Genomic DNA, 24,103 nt, shown 5'->3' on the forward strand with positions numbered 1-24,103 from the left:
AGCTGCAAGCACGTTCGACCCTGTAGACATGGAGAGGCCACCGTCTCCTCTCAGCTATTCCAAAAGCTTGCTTCTTGTACATACAGGTGTGCATTGAGGTGGAGCATCTAGTGCAACCCAAGGGCGGGCCGCTCCAAACGCTGCCGTTGCAGCGAGACACGTTATCGATCTGGGTGGGTGCCCCTTGGACCGTAAGAAATACGATCATGCTGTGGCCAGGGCCAGGCAATCCTATGTCTAGACGGTGAGGTAGACAAAAAACTAAGGCGACATACTGTCACTTCTGTAATTCACTGCTTGTTTTTGTTACTTTTGTTGAAGAAACCGAGAGAGAGAAACAAAGGAAATGCAAGGAGGTTAACCTGAAATTTTTTTGTTTGCTACCCGGCACGGGAGAAAGAGAAGGGGAGGGACTTAAGAAGCTAGAGGTGGAGAAAGACGAGTACATAAATGAGAATCGGCGAACAAAATTGAAACGGTTCCCGTATCACGATTATTACAGTCTATCTCGGAGGCCAGAGTAAACCAGCTTCGAATGCATTAGAGATATGAACAGATTATAGCGTAATTAAATATGCATGTTTAATAATCAACCATTCACTATTCCTAAAGTGAATAAAAGCTCTCCAAGGCGACAGGCTCAAATATAGCAGCATATGACTGCGCAGAGTGATCTTTGGAAAGCAGACAAGAAATTTGCTTGACGACACCGTTATTCGATGTACATTTGCGTACCCACGAAAGTCTATAGATTATTGCATTGAGGGCGCCTCTAAGCAAAGCAGTGCCTGGGTATAAGCAAACATTTTTTGCCGCCGTCGGGGAGTTACTATGGAAGGAGTGTTACTAGAGTGTTTATCAAAGTTTTAGGCAGCTTCTCGATAATTTCGCGGTACTTTTATGCGAATTATATTACGAGAGCTCAACCCAGCTCCTCAGGCGCGGCGGTGTCGCCTTCAATGACCTTTGACCCAATGTCATACCACGTGACACCGTGACGTCACGACAAAGGAGAAACGGGGCTCCAAACTCGCGCCGTCGCTCGCGGCGTCGCGGCGGTATATAAGCAGCCGCGCTTGTTTCTAGGTGGCTTTGGCTCAACTCTTGCAAGATGGGCTGGGTGGGAATCGAACCAGGGTCTCCGGAGTGTTAGACGGAGACGCTACCACTGAGCCACGAGTACGATGCTTCAAAGCGGTACAAAAGCGCCTCTAGTGAATGCGGTGTTGCCTTAGAAACGAGCTGTTTCTAAGGCTCAGGCGTGCGTCGCTTGCTCAGGCGCACATTTCGTTGCCGCGCCGAACGCTGCGTTGCTCGACGCTCACCGCGTCCAATGCGGGGCGCGTAGTCGCTGCGCCGTAGCCCATTGTCTTACACCCCTTGGCGGGTCGACAGGAATGCTGTCGCGTTGCACTCTTGAAGGCGAAGCAGAGTAACGCATGGGTTGTTTCTTCGTCTAGCCGAACCAAATATAGCCAAGCAACAGCAGTTCACCAGCCTAAACAGTGGTTCAACAACTAAAATAAAGGCTAGTATGCTTCGCATCCTGGGCTTAACCTTAGCTAAGCCACAGCCATTTTTTACGTTCTCAGTCTAATTTGCGGATTGTATACGGAACAAGGCATGAAGGGAGCAGAGGCATACGCTGCTGGACCCTTGCATATTCCATGGCTAGGCGTAAAATAGAGACTGAGTTAAAGCGTTTTCTAGAACATACGCCAAATGCGATTGTAGATATTCTCATAGCTGAGAAAAGGGGAGAGAGTTCGTCATACATCGTCATGCGGGCGCACTGTAAGCAAAAAGAAAACAAAAAAGAAACATTTTAAAAAGCGCACGGGCCTGAGTAGACATCAGTTTAACAATGCAGCCTTGGTTGCTCCCTTTAGAGCAACGATCCATCCAGCGAGAGCCATCGTCCTATTTCGGCTAAATTGGGGCGAATAAGTCAGGAATTATGAAAAGCTCTACAGTGTAGCAACGAATACTTCAGAAATCGGAGCAGCATTCTATATGAGAAAGTCATCTTTGCATGGGTATTAAATAGAAGAAAAATGTCAGCGCACCACCTTGAAGATACGAAAATATCTTATTTTACTTCTTTATCAACAGTCGAATTGAAAACTGCCGCGAAGCACTTCTTTCGGGGAAATCTCTGCTCTAAAATGTGTACTAATTTTGTGACTTATGCGCATCATGGGCCTTTGTGTCTTATTCATGCAACCGGTACAATGATCACTGGCTGAACTTGCCGTTGGTCGGCCTATTGCAAAATTAGGGGCAGTAAGCGTACACAGTAACCGCCTTAACCTGTATTTACAGCGCCGTTTTCTTGCAAACAGTTAAACATATTTGTTGTGAAAGCAAAGCAGAGACAAACGCATTGCACAGGCAGCAAAAGCATCGGACTTCTCGATTCTTTCGAGCGTTATCCCACACAACGCTCTGAAGAGAACCCAGACATGCGCACACACGAGTTTCAACGTTTTTTTTTTTTTCTTTCCAGCCGAAAGGAAAACTCTCGAAGGCCGCTCAAATTCGGTTGAGAGGCCACCCAGGCGAGAGTCTCGGACTAAGAAAAAAAAAAGAAGTAGAGCTTAAACAACCTCGAGCAGAGGAGAAACGCGTGGTCTGCACTCCGTGCTCGCATGGCGAAGCCCCTGTTTTTCCCGCCATTGCTTGGGCGTTTGGACGCTCAGTCTGGCGGTCCCGGCGCCGATCGAGAAAGCCGAGCCTTTCCTAAAAGCAGAAAACCTCGCACGCGTGCCAGGCGGCGCGGCAAAAGCGTCACACCGAGGCCATAAAGATCTGACAGAGCCAGACACGACGTTCGCGACGGGCAATTCGGGCGAGGCCAGCCTCACAGCTCCCGAAATCGTCCCCCGCCGCCGCCGCCTCCAGACACCGAATACCTGCCTGCCTGCCTGCCAGAATTCCACCCCTCGGGCGAAACGGGAGGTGGGAGAAGTGTAGGGGGAGACAAAACGTGATCTGCATTGTCTAGCTCCCTGAAATTTGCCTTCCCTGCCACTTCCCCAGCAAGTGCTGTTTTTTTTTTTTTTTTTGCCTACTTCTCATTTTCTCGTTCTTCAACGTCGCTTGGGTGGTCTCAGTGGGTGCTGTTTTCTTTTTCTCACTCGTCCCGCCCTTGAGGGGACCATCCCCTTCTTTGAGGTCGCAGCTGCCCTCTCTCCCATCGCGGAGTTCTTCATCTGCTTTACTTTTTTTAGCGGGACGAGGGAAAATGGGGAGCAGTAGTGGGCGCGGTTGGTGATCGATAGCCACGGCTGACTCCAGACGCCGTCGCGCCGCCTGCAGATTGCGCGCGCACCTACATCAAACACAGACCATGATGTGATCACTCGTCCCCTCACGTGGTGTGGAACCTGTGATCGGGTTGGCGTTCCTTTCTTGTCTTCGCTTTGTCTCGCTTCAACGTCTGGTCTCGATGCGAACAAGAGTAAAAAAAGGTAGTGCTATAGTTGTTATTTTCCAGCAAAGACGTGGCTGTTTTCACACTTGCAAACAGAATAGTGTGCCGTTATGCCTATTGTGTATTAAATCTGTTCTGGCGCGTTGCTCTAAGCACAGAATTACTCAGCGCACTTGTTTTCCACGTAAGAAAATAACTGCATCGCTGAAGTGTCACTTCTCTACCAATGGGTACATAACAAGCCAGCAACCGCGTAGGTTTTTATTTTCCTTTTCCGATTCTTCAGCGGTTACCTTAACCAAACCTTGAGTTTTGGTCTGTAAAGGAAGCCTGCAACACCAACGCCTATCCTCTGTGAAAAGACCGCTGTATACGGTATGGTACGAGAATATTTAGGTTCGTTTCTCGAAGCATGCCGTCGAGCGTTCGATAGCAGTCAAATTGTATCGCCGAGCTAATGTATACACAATGAAGCGTGACGCTCCATTAGACTTACTGCTACATCATTTATTAACTTCGAAGCGGGTTTGCTTGGTGTTTTCACATGTTCGCAGGAGCTGTGATTTCGCCCCAACTCTCATTGACGACATTGGCGAGCCAACTTTACCAGTGGGTTCAAAAATGCGAATACTGGTTAAAAAGAATCAGCAGACACCGGAGGAACAATCTGCTTGTGATTTTACTCGCGCTATATTCGTTTGTCATAAATTTCGCAGCAGCAAATATACAATATGCAGACAGATGGGCCGATCGTGCGTGGCGATTGTGAAAGCATTGACTGGAAAAGCCAGCCGAAAGGTTCTGGTTAAACATGATTTGCAAGATAAAGAGTTAAGGGTTATAAGCATTGAAGGGCATTGCAAAAGATTCCTGTGGGTGGGCAGCGCAACCCGGACGAAGGACGAAAGGAAGAACACAACACGAGCGCAGACTAACAACTGGTTTATTATTTCAAGCAATGGACTATAATATACAGAAAATGTAAACACGTGTAAAATGACGTTTACAAGGGTGTTAGCCTATCTTGCCATTCAAAAAATCAGCTTCTTTATCCTGTAGAGTGATAGAAGGCTGGCTGACGCATGCGCCTGCGTTCACATGCATGAAGTAGGCCTCTACAATCTCGCGGTTAATTTGATGCATATTTTTATAAAGTATTTCTGTTTGTTCAAACATGGGTTTGCATGAGCAAACTCTACAATGCGTGGCCAGATTAGAACCTGTTTCATTCCTGATCGCACCTTGGTGCTCCCTAAGGAGGATGTTAAGGCAGCGTCCCGTCTGCCCGAAGTACATTTTGCCGCACGAAAGAGGGATGACGTAGACCACTCCCACCGAGCATGCCACAAGCTGCCCCGAGTGTCTGACGCGGCAAATGTACTTTGGGCAGACGGGACGCTGCCTTAACATCCGCCTTAGGGAGCACCAAGGTGCGATCAGGAATGAAACAGGTTCTAATCTGGCCACGCATTGTAGAGTTTGCTAATGCAAACCCATGTTTGAACAAACAGAAATACTTTATAAAAATATGCATCAAATTAACCGCGAGATTGTAGAGGCCTACTTCATGCATGTGAACGCAGGCGCATGCGTCATCCAGCCTTCTATCACTCTACAGGATAAAGAAGCTGATTTTTTGAATGGCAAGATAGGCTAACATCCTTGTAAATGTCATTTTACACGTGTTTACATTTTCTGTATATTATAGCCCGTTGCTTGAAATATTAAACCAGTTGTTAGTCTGCGCTCGTGTTGTGTTCTTCCTTTCGTCCTTCGTCCGGGTCCGTCCTTCGTCCGGTGTACGAAACATCCAGATTGCACAAAGAGATGGTATAGCTGTCGCAGCGGAGTATACCTGTATATGGGTGTCGAGCTACCAGCCGACCGCGAACCTCGGCCTCCCCTCTACCTCGCTCGATTTCGCGGGAACTATACGATGGCGGTGTAATCGAACATTTGCCATCAACCTAGGCACGACGCCGCAGGTCTCTTGTTTTGCCCCCCCCCCCTCCCCCCCCCGGATGATGTCATCGTTAAGGGTGCACCGATGTGGCGTGGCGAGGGGGGAACGGTAGACGGTTCGGGCCGTTCGGCTCCTGTTCGGCTCCTGTCGGATTTCCGAGGATACGTCGATAAGGCCGCTGTGCATGGCCTCCACCTGATGCCGCATGAATGGGTGGTCGCATTCAGTTGGCGCACTACCTTCTGCACATGTTCGGCGGCTATTCTAACGTCCATACACAGCAAAACGCAAAAAAATGAGTGTGATGTCTAGAGGCCCCGCAGTATTCTAAAAGACCCGAGACACAAGACGTTAATACGACATATACATTTTATTGTTTATGGGGTCTAGTTGATTTTGCTGATTCGCGCGTGGTGGTAGAGCGAGCGAACCATGGCCCCCGGGATCCACCAGCGTACGCGCACGTTCTCGGAGGCCACGGACGAATTAAGATGTTTCGAATTCACCGCTTGCTGGCCTTCGCAAGTAAAACCAACGTGCGCCAAAGTTCCAAAGGAACCGCTGTGTCCAGAAGCCGGAATGAGAAGGTTATTACATCTTTTATTAACACATGCATGTCCTGCGTTTTGTTCAACAAATCTGTCGCGCTATAAAGCTCACGCGCCACCCTTTGCTCGGTCCCGTGCTAGACGGCGTGCTTAATTTCAGAACCTGTGCTCTAGCCTTCTGTGCTTGCACTTTCCAAACATCCAAAAGGACCCTTCTCTGCCGTGCCCACACACTGTAACATCCGCTGGCGCCATTGCAGCCCAAAAGGACGAACCTCTAACGCATCTACCTTCGAACAATGTGACGCGCACATCGCTTGTAAGTGTATCCATCCGATAAAGAACTTTCTTTTTTTTTTCTTCACTCAGCGGAAGAGTCGCCCTGGCCCACGGCAAAGTCACGCGTCGCCCGAAATAGATTTTCAGAAAGGGCTGCTGCCTGTGACAGCGCTTTCTAGCTTGGGATTGTTGCCCGCCAGGTGCGTGCACACAGCTACGAGACTGCGGAACGTGTACGGCGACATCTTTAATATCGATTGCGTGGGGGCCCAATTCGGTGCCGCCAAACGCAGACAGGGGATCTCATCCGGGTCGTGTGGGTGGTAGAAGCCTGAAAGGGCGCGGCGTATTAAGGATCGCCGACATGCGCCTAATCAACGAACGCTGCGATCTGCATATTAATGAGCATCTACATTCATTGCCCTTCTTGGGGAGAATGCTCGGTCGCGACGACTGCAGCAGCGTCAAGAATTCAATAACGGATGCGCGACCTGCACACAGGCGTGGTACGATTGTTGTTCTTCTGTTGCTTAATTTATAAAGAGGCGGAAACGGCCGGGGAAACCCGTCGGACAAATGACAAATGAATTTGCACTGTTCATCGTTCGACTGCCGAGAGAGCATGCATGTGCCACTAGATGACCTGGGATAGACCGTACAGTTTGTTTACCAGCGCTCTGTTCTTTTCTTCTCATTCCTATTATACCGGCTGGTGCTTCACGAGTATGCTTTCTTCTCGTCCTCTCGTATGCCTTCCAAGAGGTTCTGTTCTGACGAAAGTATTCGCACTATTAATTTTTCATAACCAGTGTTAGTCGACGTGTTTAGGGGCCGCATCCGCTGTCGCAAGGCGTAATGTATGTGGCTAAATTTGTGAACGTGAGTGAAATGAGAGAGAGAGAGAGCGTTTGTTTCTCTTCAAGCCACCTATCATCAACAATGTAGCGAAGTATGCTCCTTCATCTACGCACCAGTAGGTTTGGCTATGAGGCAGCACACCGCAGGCGTTGCGTCAAGACCTTGCCTGCAAATGAAGAGCCGTCCTTATCGGACGTATATGCGAATATCTCGTGGACGCATTTCACTCCGGTTATTTTAGGCACAGAACAACGACGCTTCTACGTCCAGCGCCAGGTAACTGTATAGTGGAGTATATAACGCCTGAACGGCGCCAGAACTAAATCTCTACAAGTGGGCCATGTCACCAGCGAGTATGAGCGCATCGATCAGCGTGACCACTAGCACGTGGTCAGGCTCACTGTACATGTCGGTGCGTGCGAGCCACTAGACAAACAATTGTACTAAATCAATTAACTTTAGCGCTACTAAAACATTTAAAGTAGCCGCTCCGCGCTTAATAAAATTCGCAGGCTCTGCTACCCACGTTTTTGTCAATACCAGCGGCTACGACCTGCTCGGCATATTCGGAATCCGCATGCTTTATCTGTTTCCCCACGCGAATCCCGCCGTTCGTTCGGCAGAAATATTTACGGAGCCCGCGCACACCGCTTCCCGAGTCTTCAAAGTGATCTCTCGCCCCGATATAAATAACGTGCACACTGCGTGCCTCTAGGACAACGTCGCCGTGGAGAATTACGACCGTGAAAGCTGTTGCGCAGCGAGCCTCGTCTAATAATTGATTAGAGCCAGTCACGCTCTAGAACGGGCGGGGCGCTCGGCGTCCATGTGTACACAGGGGCCGCCTCCTTCCCTCCCTAAGGAACGGGGATCGTTCGCTGCCGTCTCCTGCCCCTCTCACTCTGCCACTCACCCACTCCCAGTTCAGGAACGTGCGGTGCTGTCTCCGGGCTACGTTACTGCGCAAAGTTGCGCGCGTCATGCTCAATGCCGCAGCACCGGTGCCGATGCCCGGCTAAATTAAAGAAAACCGTGCAGCGCCGAAGCAGTGCGCAATCGCGGTCGCGTGCGTCCGCCCCACCTGCCATTACGACTATCAGCCATGTGTAATTGAAGTATGCGCGCGTCCTGCGTGTGCAAATTGGCATGCGCGCCACGCAGCTATTGCGGCTGACGTGCGTGTGCAGTCCTGGCGAGCCCGCGCACTATAGTATGTTCTCGGTCCCTCAAGTGCTGCGCGCAACTGTCGCGGTGAAGTATAGAAGTGCCTACGTCGAAATCTCACGTCTTCCGGAGAAGGGGTTTCCTTTTGTTTCTTCGTCTCTAGGCACCTCCGTCGTTCCAGTGGAGAATGAAACGCGTGCTCCATTCTTCCTCGCGGCGCTCCGAGAGCTAGTAGCCCCGGACAGGGCGCCGGAATGAAATAAATGTTTCTCTCTCTCTCTCTCTCTCTCTCTCTCTCTCTCTCCCTGAGAGCTAGGCGCCGTTCTTACGGCCTGTGCACCCCCGCTACCACCGCGGGCTAGGTGTCCAGCCAGAGCAGGCAGACAGGCGGGCAGGCAGGCAGGCGCCGTTTCATGCGGGGGCGGCTAAATTCCCGGCTTGTTGCTGCTGCTCGCACTGTACGAAAAGCAGCGGCAAGGCGCGTCTCGTGTGCTGGGTCACCTCGAATTAAACCTTCGCGCGCGCCCGGCTTCACGCGGCACGTCGACTACGCACATGCCGCCGGACACGCGCTGTTATGTGCGTGCGTGCTTGCCGCGCCGCCGCCGCCGAACTCCCGGAAACGGGGCCGCGGGTGGCCTATTCTGCTCTCACATTGCCGCAGCCATGTGATGCACCGCACCGCACCCGCCCCGACGCTCCTCTTCCATGCCCTCTGCCCCCTCTGACTCGCTCTATCATATTCACGTCGCGTTTAGCCAAAGGTTTGGCCCGCCCGCTGGTTCCGCGCTGGACGCGGGTCCGAGGGAAGGCGCCGCGCCGTGTGTGAAAGTCCTGGCCTTCACTTAGCGAAACAGAACGGGATTGAAAAACGAACAGAACAAGGAGCCTAAGAGGCTGATTTGGCTCCGTTGGTGTAAAAAATATGAGCACAGCACGCGCCGAGAAAAACGCTGCAAATTTAACGCCTCCTGCAACATTACGAATCATGTTCAATCACGATCGCCTCCACCGCCGCTAATACGAATCTTGCGTTTCTAATTTCAGCACGTAAGTATATCACTTAGAGAACACATTCTCATTGAAATACGTTCACGAACGTACTAATTAATGTTCTCCCAGCAGAAACTGAATGTTCAGCAAAGCGTCGTTCAATTCCTTTAAGCTGCGCTGCGTTCTGTTCTTTTCTCTTCTCACGAAAGCATAACGTATACCCTCCAGTCACAAATTTATGAACAGATATGCTTTGTCACGCGCACTAAATGCGCCTGATAATAGAAAACTAACAAGCCAGCAGTATTTTGTTTAGTGGCACGAGCATCGAGTGACACTCTTTTCTTCTTGCGCAGCATTTCCGGTTCACCTCCTGAGACGACCGGGGAGGAAATCCAAAATAAATCAGAAACGAAGAAGTAGAAAAAATGGAACAGTACAAAAGTCATGTATTTCATTATGGACATGATATGAGAGCATAAGTTCAGTTACAGGTTGAGTTACTGAAGTACCTGAAATAATTAGAATTAATTATAAATCACTGATTACCGCACACCAACGCACAGAATCATAGACTTTTAGAGACCCGCCACGTGAGCAGAAATTTGGCGGAAATACCAGGCGGAAATTTGGCGGAAACCAGGAAGTAAAAAGCGGAAGTAAAGACGTCGCTGATGACTTTACACACAAGAAAGTGACATGATATTTAACCGGCTAATTAATGGAAACAATTGCCTCCGATCGAGTTTGGTTCATGCATTAATTGCGTTCGCCTAAAGTTAACCTAAAGAACACCAACGCCGAGCTGGGCGTGCCACTAAGAGCCACCTAAGTCAAAGATGAAAGTCACCTACCATTTTTTTATCTTCAGTTTGTTCCCTTAACAGATTACCGTCACCACCAGAGACAACGTGCGTTGTCATTACAGAAAAGATCAAGACTCCAATAATAGCAAGGCCAGCTACGACAACGATAGGGCTGTCCCTGAATTTTACCCAAATTCACCACGTATAGCCATGGTGTGCTGTTCATCTCTCCATCATGACTTTGAACTTCATCATAGGTGACAATTTCTAATTGCATCCCCATTGAAACGATGTGGTTACAACAGAGGCGCTTCCATCCTCGGTTACAACCGAGGACCGAGACGCTTGTAAATCTTTCTTCCCCATTGTCGGCACGCAACACCAGCGGGGTGTGCGTATCCAGCTGCTTCTTATTTGTGCCGGTTCTTAGTATTTCGCACTAAGCATACGAAAGGAGTTACAGAAGAGGAGGTCGAAGTCGTAAGCTTCAGTCTTCTCGTTCTCTTCGATTTCCACTGAATACGGCGCGGCGATGCCGGGAATAAAAGCAGCAACGACTAAACTGACACACACTGCGGTTCAGGGTATATGTGATGCCGCGAAAGGAAAAGAATCCGCCGATGTCGTAATTTCGCGAACTTTAATGCGACAGCTGTCGAGAACGGAGAACAAGCGGCGCTTGCCGGCGCGCTACCCTGGCTTTCAGCGTTTGTTAACGCCATTATTTTCGGGCTTCTCGCATCGCGATCGGTGAGGAGAATAGCTTTGGCCCGACGCCGTGACCTGCACTTCGCCTGTCTTTCGGTTCAAAACCGGTTCTTTCTGCATGTCGTCTACATACGCACGGGGCAGCGGGAGATTTCAGGCGCTCAATATTATTACTACATTCGCAGTTTTATGAGTGTGGGCTGACGGTAGAAAACGGGGGAAAAAAAGAGGGGGTGGGGGGGGGGGAGGCGTAGGAACACCGAGGTCAATGAAACGCTCTGGAACGCATCGGTTACTTCGACTTAGACGGTCTCACGAACGCGAAGAGATACGATTCTCGCATAGCTCGTGTCAAAGCGTTGAGCGGTGCTTTTATTTCAACGTGCTTTTTGTTGAACGTGCCTGCATACATGCATGCTCAACGTAACTTATCACGAGCTTCGCGGAATGAACTAGCTGGGCCCGTATCCACAAACATTGTCTTCTGTAGGTTCTGAGATTGGCCTTCGCCGCGTCGACGACCTCGTTACCAGGACGATCGCTATCGTGAGTGGCATACACTTGAACGCCGGCCAATGAGGAAACCATGTTACACAAGAGGTGTTTTCTGAAAACAGGCCCCATTCCATCTCTTGCTACTGAGGAAACAAACCTTAGGCACTCAGTAAACGACATTTTATATTCTTATGATTACTCGATGGTGCCATTAAATAAGATTATTGCATATATTTCATGTTCACTAGTGCATGTCTTTTTTTTTCTGCTTCACGTTTATTATTTACTTTCACTTCAAGCAGTCGGGCATAGTCTTGTACGCAAGAAAGCTGAATTTAAGCGACCCTTTATTCCCTTCTCTTGCACATTCGCTAGTTGCTTTGTCAAGATAGTAACAGCAGGAGCAGCCAGTAAGGAGGGAACACGTTTTAGTCACAGCGGTTTACTGTATGGCTTATATAACCCTCATTTTGCCTGTTCCAATACCAAGAGAAAAAAAATCTGCCCCGTGAAAGCGGATATACAGCGAGGTTGTTGCCGACGTAAGACAAACACCACTGCTACAAGCGAGGTACCTCAAACTCGCACGCACGTGTGCGGAAGTGCAGCATATACATGTTCATTCTTGTAGGCTCTTCGCCAAGCCCAAGTGCCTTATTGAAAGAAGACAATTATTCAAATTACGTCAGAGAATTCATGAAGTACGATTTACAGACAAGCTGCAGACAAGACAGCTTCAGATTGTAATTTGAATAGACGACAAAACATATTTCTGTTACGCGGAAACTCAAAGACAAAGCCCTTTTCCTGCTGCCGCTTGAGGTCTGTCTGAGTTGCCGCGGCCGCCAGGTGGAGGCACGCTTTTTTGGACAGTGTTCGTCATATTGTCGATTACGGTCGCAGCACACGCTGTGCGACAGATGCAACGGGCACAGCGCCCATGCATCGAGGACGGATACATTGTGCGCACACGTACGTCACGCACGCACGTGCGCGGAAGTGCAGCACACATCCTCCTTCTCCGAGGTCCACCGCCAAACGCAAGTGCGTTATTGGACTAACTGAATTTCTCAAAGTAAATTGCGCCAGAAAATTCGTAAAGTACGACTTACAAGCTGCAGACATGACAGCTTCGGATTGCAATTCGAATATACGAGAATAACGGCGCCGTCACGTGACAATATCGCCTGATGGCGTAATCTGATGGTGTCACGCGTCAAACTTGACATCACTCGATAGAATCTTCGTCAAGTGATTATGTCACCTGATGACGTCATGTGATGCCTCTTGGAGAAGCAGCACACAGTGCGCTTCCCGCTTCTTTGCACGGTCTTCGGGATCAGCCCGCATTTTTGCATGAGCACCGCACACACGGACACGACAGATCCAGGCAAACTAAAGGCTAGCAGGTTCACTGTAAAAAAGAGAACATGCATTTCATAGGGGTTCCATATGGCCGTGCATATGCTTATGTATATGGGTATGCATAGGGTTGTATAAAAACAACCACAATTCGGTCTAGAATGCCTCAGTGAGGCGCTGAATAAGGCGATTGTTGTTGTTGTTGATGATGATGATGATGATGATGATGATGATGATTACGATGACGACGACGACGACGATGATGATGATGATGATGATGCTTGGTTTGAAGCATCATCATCTACAATTTCAATCACCTCAAGTGAAATACAATTTTAGGCCTCTAAGCAGTGGCAGCCACATGAAGACCGGAGTCACATAATATTCCACTCCGTACCTCTAACTTTGCAGTTACATCTGTGTAAATTTATCAGCAGCGCAGCTTTCATCATCATGATCATCATCATCAACCTACAGCCTATCGTTAAGTCCACTGTAGGACGAAGGCCTCTCCTTGCGATCTCCAATCACCCCTGTTATATATGCGCTAGCTGATTCCAACTCGCGCCTGCAAATTTCCTAATTTCATCACGCCACCTGGATTTCTGCCGTCCTCTACGGCACATTCGTTCCCTTGGCAACAATTCTGTAACTCTAATGGGCCATCGGTTATCTACCCTGCGCATTAGATTACCTGCCCAGCTCCATTTTTTTCTCTTAGTATGTAAACTACAATATCGGATATCTCTGTTTTCTCTATGATACACACCGCTCTCTTCCTATTTCTTAAGGTTAAGCCAAACATTTGTCGTACCATCACTCTTTGCGCGGCCCTCAGCTTGTTCTCAAGCTCCTTTCTTAACCTGCAAGCTTCTGCCCCATATGTTAGTACCGGTAGATTAAATTGATAGTACACTTTCCTTTTCAACAACAGTGATAACCTTCAAGTGAGGACTTGATACTGACTGCCGTATATACTCCAACCCATTTTTATTCGTCCTTAAATTTCCTTCTCCTGAACAGAGTCCCCTGTGAGTAATTAACCTAGATAAACGTACTCCTTTACAGACTCTAGAGACGGACTGGCGATATTCTTATTTCCTTGCCAGGCTGTTGAACATGATCTTTTTTTTTTCTGCATATTAATCTTCAACCCCACTCGTTCTCGGTTAAGGGCCTCAAACATACGTTGCAATTCGTCCTCAATGTTGCTGAAGAGGACAATGTCATCTGCAAACCGAAGGCTTCTGTGATATTCGCCGTTTATCCTCACTCCTAAGCCTTCCCAGTCTAATAATAGCTTCCATACTTCTAAGCATGCAGTGAACTGCATTAGAGAGATCGCGTCTCTTTGACCTGACCCGTTTCTTGATAGGTAACTTTGTACTTTTCTTGTGGAGAACCGTGGTAGTTGTGCGTACATATTTCTCAATATATTCACGTATGCCTGCTGTGCTCCTTGACTACGCAATGCCTCTATGACTTCTGGTATCTCTAGTGAATCATATGCCTTCTCATAATTTATCACATTCATATAGAGAAGTTGATTGTACTCCGCAGATTTCTCAATTACCTGGTTGATGACATGGATGTCATCCATTGTAAACTATCCCTTCCTAAAGCCAGTCTGTTGATTGAAGTCAAGTGCTGTCCTGATTCTATTAGAAATTAACTTGATGAATATTTTATACAATACTGAAAGCAAGCTGATGGGTCTATAATTCTTCGATTCTTTAACGTCTCCCTTCTTGTATATTAGTATAATGTTGGCATTCTTCCTGCTCTCTGGTGCAAATGAAGTCGTGAGGCATTGCGTATAAAGGGCCACAAGCTTTTGAAGTTTGTTGTATCCTCCATCCTTGGTTAAATCGACTGTTATTCAATCTTCTCCTGCCGCTTTTCCCGGGTCATGTCTTGCAAGGCCCTTCTAACTGCATCGCTAGTTATAAAAGGAGCCTCTGTATCCTGTTCATCACTAATTCGAATGAAGGTAGCGTGGCTGTTCTGGGTACTGTAATGGTCAGTATAGAATCCTTCTGCTGCCTCTATTATGTCTTCGAAATTGCTGATGACATTACCCGGCTTATCTTTCGGTTCATACATCTTGCCTTGTCCTATGCTAAGTTTTCTTAGTGATTTCGTGCTGCGGCCATTTTTCACTGCTTCCTCAACCTTTCTCACGTCCTAATTTTGAATATCCCTTACTTTCTTCCTGTTGATCAATTTTGACCGTTCAGCTTTACAACACCCTAGACAGGAGTGTGAGCGGATGTACCAATATGGCCATGACGTCATAACTTCATCCAGAGTCAATCAGAGTTCGATCACACCGACTCGTTGATATCACCTGGAAATTAATCTTTTGATTGAGTGAACGTTGTCACGGCGGAATCTGCCGCAACGTAGAGGCTTAAGCCAGAAAAAACTAAACATGAGTTGTAATATCATTACGTATAAAATGAAATGTTTAGTACATTGTGATCAAGGGGCTCGTGATCACGTAACCGACAAACCAATACGAGTGCAATACCTTCAACTACTATTTGCACTTACGAAGCGAATATAATGCACGGAATTGTTCTTTTCGTTATTGTCGTCACTACTCGCAGACTAGCGGTGCGCATTACTCGTGTCACTGTGTTGTATACTAAATTTTCACGCAGCATGACTCGCGCGGTTGCGCCTAAATTTTCTTACAAGCTTATATTTGTGTCTTTATTAGCTGAGTGCGGGTGCGTTTTGTGCAGAAACCTCCCCGGCTCGGCAGCTGTGCTATTTAACTGAATTAGTGAATCACGTGGTTTGACGTCCCAAAGCAACAATCAGTACAAATGACAGACGCCGTAGTTGAGGGCTCTGGATAACTATTCGAACTAGCGTAGTAGAGGCGCAAGTAACGGCAAAGAATAAACACTTCTTTGTGGAAGAAAACGGCAGGCTGAAGATTCAAAAGCTGCACTGACATACAAAGGGTCTATTTCAATCCGTGGACAGCTCGCAGTGAGCTGTGCTTTTTCCGCGACATTTAATTCATTTTCCCCATTTTTGTGTCCACTCCTAAACTAATGGACAGGACCAATTCCAGGCTACAAGAAATTACATTCAGCGCACGTATAAAAACGAGACGTCGATTTTACTCCACTTCCACGTTAATTCGATTTCTTGACATTTCACTTTTATGCTGTACATCTCCATATTATAACTCCGCGCTCACTATTCCCTGGGAACCATACATGAACAATTGATTCAATTTTGACCTCGACTTCGTTCCATGTACTGTGAAATATTAGATTTCTGAATCAACCCGACATATATATTCGCTCTCTATCTTTCTTTCTCTCTCTTACTTACGACTATGCAGGAGCTGCATCGGTAATGACTTCGTAGCAATAAATTTTCGACAGCATTAAGCAAACACAAAAGATATACGATAGCGATAACTGTAGTTAAACTGCGCACTTCACCAGCAGACAATAAGATCAAGAAAGCAAAGGTAAATGAAATCTGGAAAAGAATCAAGTACATATTCTCAACAGTCGAAATGAGGGGAACAATATAAAGGAAACGGGAGTCGCTTACGGCATGGTTCGAAGTTATTTTATTTCTACAAGGACTCGCGAAATAAAATGAAGAAAGGAAAGCAGAAGAAAGGGAGAAAGGAGAGTTAGTACTATAGTGGAAGGGCGCTGCGATTTTTTGTACACGTGTGTAACAGGGAGTGCATGCAGAAAAGCGAAATCTAGAACGCATTTTGGAGACCGATCGTAAAGAGCCGAAACCACTCTCGGCCGTCATTAGACATTTCGAGAGAGCGCCGCTGCCATGCGGTGAAAGCACTGCGCTCCCTTCCCGATAAAGTAGGGTAGGAGAGGCAGGAGAAGGAGAGGAGAACGCAGAATCACCGGCGTTCATTGAAAGAACCATAGTGCGACGGCAGGGAGGCCCGGTCTCCCTTCTCCTGCCTGCCAAAGTGCGGATCTCTTTAGGAGCATTTCACCGCCATTGGGTCCGAAATAATTTTGCTTTTTTACGACTCACGCTTTTTTTCTCTCTTTCTTTTCTTTCTGTATGTTTCTTTGATATTTTTGTGCGTGTGCGTGCGTGTCTGCGTGTGTGTGTGTTTGACGCAAGGGGGAAAGCGGTCTTTGCTCAAGATGACCGCTTTTGCCACTGTTCCAAGCTTCTCGATGCTTATGCTTGGCTTTAGTGACAAAAGCAAATAAAATAAAATATATATCTAAACGTGCAAGTGCGACGAAGACGGTGGGGTCGCGTTCGCTCTTTTGGAGTGGTAGTGAGTTCTTACACCAACCTAAAGGCAGCAACGGCGAGCCACTCAGGACTATATAGCCACCGCCTGGGGACCGTTCCCAGAGAACTCCTTCGCAAGAAAATCTGGCGTAGTAAATTTTGTTTTCGTTGTTCGATTTGTTTTATTTTAAAATTTCAGGTGATAAAAGGGGGACGCAGCCTGCGCTGTCAACGCCAACGATGGCGTTTTACGTTTCTTCTAGAGTTATGCAAAAAGAAAAGAAAAGAAGCGGGGGACAAGCTTTTCGATTGTTCTAGCTTCAGGTTACAACACAATGCGTTCCAACGTAGCCGTGGCTACATATACGTGGCCGGGGAGAGGGGAGGGATACGGAGTCTTCGAATAAGGCGATGAATGATTTCCTTTCTGTTCAATGAGCGTAACGTTTTTTTTTTTTTTGTACGTACAGAAACGGAGTTCGCGCACACATGCATTCTCTGTTCAAAGAGAGGGAGAGAGAGAGAGAAAGAGAGAGGGAGAGAGAGACTAGTCCCGTGATACTGCAGTCCTCACGTGATACAAAATGTGTGCGACCTCGTCCTCAGAAGCTGGCAGCAACTCTCCCCCCCCCCCCCTCAATGTAAAGCCCGCTACACTACCATGCTTGAATTTATCCTACGTAAACAATGGACTGAGACTGAAGTGACCGTGCTAGCAGGCGCAATTTATCGTTAGTAGCATTAGTATGATAGCAGTGTTTATTTATATTCAAGTAAAGCCCTGCGTTACTCGTTAATATTTTTGACAGCCATCGAGTCTTACACATGTTATCAGACAAAAACCGTCTTTCCATAAACAAAAAAACTCGCTTTCCATAATAGCTCACTATAGCAGCAAAACAGAGTCGGTCGAAACACGATAACATGAGCGAATACGCAAAATACGTGTATGTAAAAAATGTTGAATAAAAAATGGATCACTTCGATAAATACAGCGTCGTAATCAAAGTTACGGTAATAAGAGTTAATAACTCATAGATATACCGGATTCTTCCAGAAACTGTAGTAATGCGCATGCTGCCCTGTGTTGTAAGTGATCTGCTGGTCATGCACTGAGGATTTCACCTATTGATATTGACCTCCTATCCAGAGCACATATATTCGCAAAAAGTCTCTTACGGTAAGTTTCGTCGGCAAAATAAAAACCACCGCCGTCATTGCATCTCCTCATCGGAGACGCGAGCTGCTGCCGGGACGCGGATCTGTTTTGCTGAATCATGGCAAATAAAGGTCATGGCGGAACACATTCCGAGCGTTTTATTTTTTAGCAATACTGTTACGCGGATGAAGCGGTAATTAAATGTATCAATATGGAACTTAAAGAGAAGCGATCTTCGTGTAAAATTCGAGCGATAACGAAGTGGTGGTAACGACTTCTTTTTAACGTTGTTGAATATAAATTTCAATAAGTGCATACTGTATGCGCGCACAGATGAAAACAATAGAAATAAGAGCAGGAAAGACAACGAACATTACAACACTAACTCCATCAAGAACAGACGCACTGTGTGCGCATGTTACGCGTGCACGCACCTATACCTCTATTCCTGTCAGCACATTTCAGTGACTCTGGTTGTTTCCCACTTTTTCTGAGTGCAGCATAATCAGCTGCCACAAAGATAGATGCACAGGAGAAATTTACCATCATCATCACCAGCCTATCTTTATGCCCACTGCAGGACGAAGGCCTCTCCCTGCGATCTACAATTACCCCTGTCTTGCGCTAGCCGATTCCAAAGTGCGCCTGCAAATTTCCTAAATTCATCACCCCACCTAGTTTTCTGCCGTCCTCGACTGCATTTCCCTTCCCTAGGCACCCATTCTGTAACTCTAATTGTCCAACGGTTACAGACTTTATGCTATACGTGACCTTCCTAGTTATTTTTTTCTCTCAATGTCAGCTAGGAGATTGGCTATCCCCTTTGCTCTCTGATCCAAACCGCTCTCTCACATTACGCCTAATTTTTTTAATTCCATCGCCATTTGCGGCAGAGCACCAACTTGATTGGGGAGCCGAAGTTCCTCAGGACAATCCAATAAAGTTATTGTCACTGTCATCGCTCTTTGCGCGGTGCTTAAGTTGTTCTCGAGATTCTTTTTCAATCTCCAAGTTTCTGCCCCATTTGTTAGCACCGGTAAAATGCAATGATTGTGCACTTTCATTTTCGAATGCAGTGGTAAGCTTCCTGTCAGAATATGGTAATGCCTGCCATTCGCGCTCCAACCCAATTTTACTCCTAATTTTTTTTCTCATGATCAGGGTTCCCTGCGAGTAACTGAGCTTGATAAACGTATTCCTGTACACACTCTGACTGGCGATCCTTAATTCTTGTTCTCTTGCCAGGCTATGGAACATTACCTTTCTCTTATGCACGTTAATCTTCAACCCCACTCTTACAATTTCTCGGTTAAGGTTCTCGAGAAGTTATCAGAAGCGTTAAATTATCAGAAGCAAAAGCGATAATAAGCAAAACTTCCATGCGCGTCAGTATACCATCCGTTTTGTTGTCACAAAAAGAAATATGCTTCCTAAACTCAGCAGAAAAGTAGACAGTGCATCCGTGAATTTGGGGTCGTGTGCCTGTATTTGAACACTTGAAATAATATTTAAAAAAACGTCAGTTGCAGGCGCGCTAACGTATGCGCCTTCGTGTGCTTCACTCAGTCCTTGCGTTGAGTCGCGCCCCCGTGCATCGTGCAGCCCTTGTTTTACTTGGTCGCTCTGCCTAGTCATGCGAACAGCTTCGAGGCGCAATGCCAACTTGGCGCGATCGAGAAGGAACGCGCCTTCAAGCATAGTGATCTAGCACTCTCCTCCCCCGTGCCCGAGTCAACGCATTGGGATTAAAGTCCGACAAGCCTCGCTCTCGTTTCGACGCCCGGCCCCATTTTTCGGGATGTCTCATGGCCAGGGAACGAGTGTGAGATGAAGGGGGGTCGAGGTCTTTCCTGCGGATACAAAAGAGAGGCCAAGCCCTATCCGCCCATTCTCCGTTCGAGTGATAACGCACCGCCCATGCAAAGGACCACGCGGGTCTCTTCTTTTTTTCGAGTGTTTCCTTCCCTGCCGTGCGACCCCACGACACACGTGATGTGGGCGTGGCCCACCCTGCATGCGGGGGAGGGGCGAAGGGGGGGGGGGAAGAACTCCCGCTGATACAGTGTTATGTTTCCTCCGAATCTTCCCACGAACGGGCGCGTTTTTTTGTCGATCTCTTACGATTTGCTTTAGTAGTAGCGCCTTCTCTGAAAAGCGCCGTCACCTCTCCCACTCGCGGGCAGTTCCTTTCTACCGGAGTTCCTCTCACGTGAAATTTTGATGTCGCGTGACATGACGTCCGTTTTGCGAGGGCTGGCTGACTTTGATCGGATGGATAGGCCCCTACGTGACTTCTGTCGCGTGCGTTTCCTGGAAGGGTGGAAAGGCGGGCGGCTTCAAAATTAAAGCTCATCGAGTGTCCTCCAAACAAAATGTAGGCTTATAGCGTGTATAAAGGATAGAAATGCTGCGATGGAACGACTTCTGCGAGCTTACGAATGCATGCGCGCATGTGCGCACGAGCATCCATTTCTTTATTTTTAATCCTAGGCGAAATTAGGCAGCTTGTTGATTGACAGCCTGTTTTCACCCGCAGAAGAGGTCTAGTGGCTATCGCGTTATACTGCTGAACAAGACGTAGCGGGTTCGTTTTCTGTGCACGGCGGCGGCATTCTGATGGGGAAGGAGTGCAAAAACGCTTGTATATCCCGTGTCTTAAATTCGCAATGAAGAATTATAACCGGTTAAAATTAATCCACAGCCTCCCACTCCGGCTTCTTCCATAACTACTGTGCTATTTCATCATTTAATGAACAACAATGGCTGTGTTCGCACCATCTATTTGAAGTTCATCGCTCACAACTCGACCATCCGTCACGCGTTGTACCCGACGCGACAAAAATGTTCTTCGATCGCGCTAACAGCACTGACAGTGCGCTCACGTGTCGATGTGTTACTTGGGCATCAGATACTGGGTAGAGAATCTAGATACCAATGAACAAGGTTTACAACCTGCGTCTTAACTCATCTTCATTACCTGACAAGCAGCGTAGGTCACGCCACCAGTTTGCTTTGGTCGCCAAGTGGTGTTCGGTGTACCGTCCAATACTGCCCAAGTGTGAGCTCTGTGTTGTCTGTGCCACGTGGCTATATCTCAGTACACTCTCCGGGGATTCGCGTACAGTGGGCATCCCGCAGGAACATATGGGGGAAGGCGAGGATAGTCCTATAACACAATATAACTGACAACGGCACCAGCTAGCAATCTCGTCGCCTTCAGCCGGCAAGCTTGCACACAATAAAATTGCAATGCAGGCGGCTCTGCAGCTTCAACCAATTAAAATATTATGTCGTCTGTATACCCATTCACTGCATGCTTACCTTCATTGCCGAAATAGTGACTGTGAGCTGTGCGTGTAACCTCCGTGGCCATTGTAAACAACCGAGCAAACGCCGATCAGAAGGCGCGCAATTAGCGGGTGCTATCACCTGACCAAATATGGCGGCGCCCGTGGGTATACGGTGCTGTAAAAGGGATATACGTTCGATAGCAATCGGAGTCCTGTCTCCTGCTTAAATCGAGGCCGCTGGCCGTTAGAAAGGTAAGGGAGAAATTATTCGACACGAAGGAAAATTGCAGTGCTAAATCTATGTGCGAGGAAAAATGAAGGACACAGATGCACATCACTGTTCGTGCTTCAGGCGAGCAGCGACTGCCGCCGTGTATAACTCCAAGAAGAACGTGTTCCCATAGGTTCAGTTCGGACACATCACAAACAAACAAACAAACAAGCAAGCAAGCAAGCAAGCAAGCAAGCAAGCAAAGAGACAAGATGGACGGCGGGATTATCACAACTGTCGTGCCGCTTCCCATCGGAGAAGGCGACCAGTCAAGGCGCGGCAATGATAAGAGTGATCCGTGTCGTGCTTCCTCTGTAGTAAACCTTCTCCCAGCCACGCAACGAACTGTACTCGCTGAGGCCGTTCTCCCTGTTTGTGGAGAGAGAAGCTGTCGGGCACAATTCTGTTCGTGGCGGTAGACCTCTGTCCAAGCTGAGTTTCATTACATATGCACGCGCTTTCCGGCCGGGCCCGTAAATCTCGCGCCAAGCATCGCGCCCGCGGCGTTGCTGGGATTTAATCCTCGGCGCCTCGGAGCGAGTTATTGTCGCTCCTGCTGGCATGCCTATATTGGTATCGATAAAACGGTGCAGCAGTGTGAAACCTGCGGGGCATGCTGGGCGATCAGCGGCGCCCGGATGAAAGCGGTGCAGAGTTTCCAGAATGTCTGTGTTTCTCATCTCGCCATCGTCAACTTACGTTCACAGAAGAAAAGCCCTCTTAAGGTCTCCAGTTACCAATGTTCTGTGTCAAAAGAGCCCACTTTGTTCCCGAAAAATTTCAGTCTTTTTTACATAATCTAATACCAAAGTAGTATATGGATACGCCATTTACATAATTTCATAACAGGTTCATGTCATCTACAAATCAAAGGTTCGTAACTCACCTAATATTTTCAAATCAGTGTCTTGAGCGCATATTGCAACCATGGCAGTGAACAGCAATGGAGAGATTTCGTCCGCCTGCCAGGCGGACTTCTTAATGGCTTTTTTTCTCTGCTCCAATCGTAAAGGAGCACTGTATTTTGGCATTATCTGTGTAGATACCTACTCTCTTTAGCGTAATAATGCATGTATCTTCTGTTCTTCGACTCTTCAACTCCTTGACTGCGTTCACAACGCTTGAGTCACTGACGCTGGTTTCGCTGCAAATTTGCGGTTATTTTCACATTTCCCGGCTTTGATACTATAGATTCAAAGCTCGCGCAATCACTAGAGTCCTTAGTTGTCGTACCACTCTCTTTGCACAGTCGCGTGCTTGCAGCTCCCGCGAGGAGACCTGGTACGTAGACACGCGCATTTCTTCAAGACATGCCCTGTTCTACCACTCTTGACCACTTCAAGGAACACGGCGCACTTCACCTATGCGAATTCCTATTTGACAGGCATGACCACTATTAAGTCTCGACAACGCTGCACCTTTCTCGATAGAGGTACAGAGTACAGTCCATGCCCACGTCCTTCCAACTCACCTTCGCCGACTGGCACGCGCCGGGTCACGTCAACGCTGGCCGCGGGGTCGCCGTCGGGGCATGCCCCGCACCATCTGCATGATCCCGTGACGGGGCGCAGGGCCGGGAATAGTAAATCGCCGCGGAGAGACAGACGACCTGTCGGACGGTGTTTACAAGGTCCTGAGCGATGTCTTTTTTCGACTGCCTGCTTTTTTTTTCTTCGTCGTGCAGCCCCGTCGGGCATCTCCTGCTGCCCCTTCAAAACCTTTCTTCGGCACCACCGCCACTCACCTCAGCGCTTTCATTTTCGTGCTACCTCTCTGGCGTCGTCACGTGCTGCTGCAACCGCGCGGCAGACGACACACAGGATGGTATATTCCGTGGCGTGCTGCGTAAGGCATCTGGCTTGTATACAGGTCACGTGTCTTGCGTGGAACATGAATTCGCTCTTTGAAGTTTGAGGTGATGATAAAGAGAGATGGTTTCTTTACTTCAATACGGTTTCCTTCCATAATATTCCCGCTTACCTACTCCCTCAAAGAAAAAAACAAGAAAAAGGAATATAATACGCAAATTTCAGTGCTTCGTCTTAATCAACTTGCCTGCCGTGGCCTCCGAATTATATGCGCAGACGCTACCGCTCTCAGAGTCTGTGTGGGGAGCAACCCCCCCCCCTCCTCCTCCTCCCAACAAGTTACCAAGCTCCAAAGCTACGCGACAGCGTTGTGGTTAGTGCTTTCAGCTATATCAACTGCACGAGCCCGAAGGACATGGGCTCGAACCCCAGTGGCGGTGTTGGACGAATGTATGTTTTACTGAGACAGCAATTATGCGGACACTCGCGGTGAGTTCGCGCCGTCACAACTGCCGCAGCCGTTGTCGTGTCGTCTCGGTATCGACGGCGCATGCACGGCCCGCGGGTGGCAGGTCGGAAGGTTTCCAGAAACGCCAGTGCCTCTGGCTGAAGAAACGGCGAAGCCAGGAAGGCGCACCCTCATGCTCTGCACAATGTAGAGTTACTGTATACGGCTCCTTTTTCATTCAGTTTGCAGCCTTTGAACTAACGTCAC

At 48.0% G+C, this 24,103-nt stretch overlaps 1 protein-coding gene and 1 long non-coding RNA gene across 4 annotated transcripts in view; one reads left to right on the forward strand and one right to left on the reverse strand.

Moving 5' to 3' along the window:
* Nucleotides 1–24,103, forward strand: part of LOC135902032 (protein sax-3-like) — a 178,419-nt gene that overhangs the window by 117,554 nt on the left and 36,762 nt on the right. The window lies entirely within an intron of this gene.
* Nucleotides 1–24,103, reverse strand: part of LOC135902035 (uncharacterized) — a 58,469-nt gene that overhangs the window by 18,951 nt on the left and 15,415 nt on the right. The window lies entirely within an intron of this gene.

Source organism: Dermacentor albipictus, chromosome 4, assembly GCF_038994185.2.
Source record: "Dermacentor albipictus isolate Rhodes 1998 colony chromosome 4, USDA_Dalb.pri_finalv2, whole genome shotgun sequence".
In the NCBI taxonomy this organism is placed as follows: Eukaryota; Metazoa; Arthropoda; class Arachnida; order Ixodida; family Ixodidae; genus Dermacentor; species Dermacentor albipictus.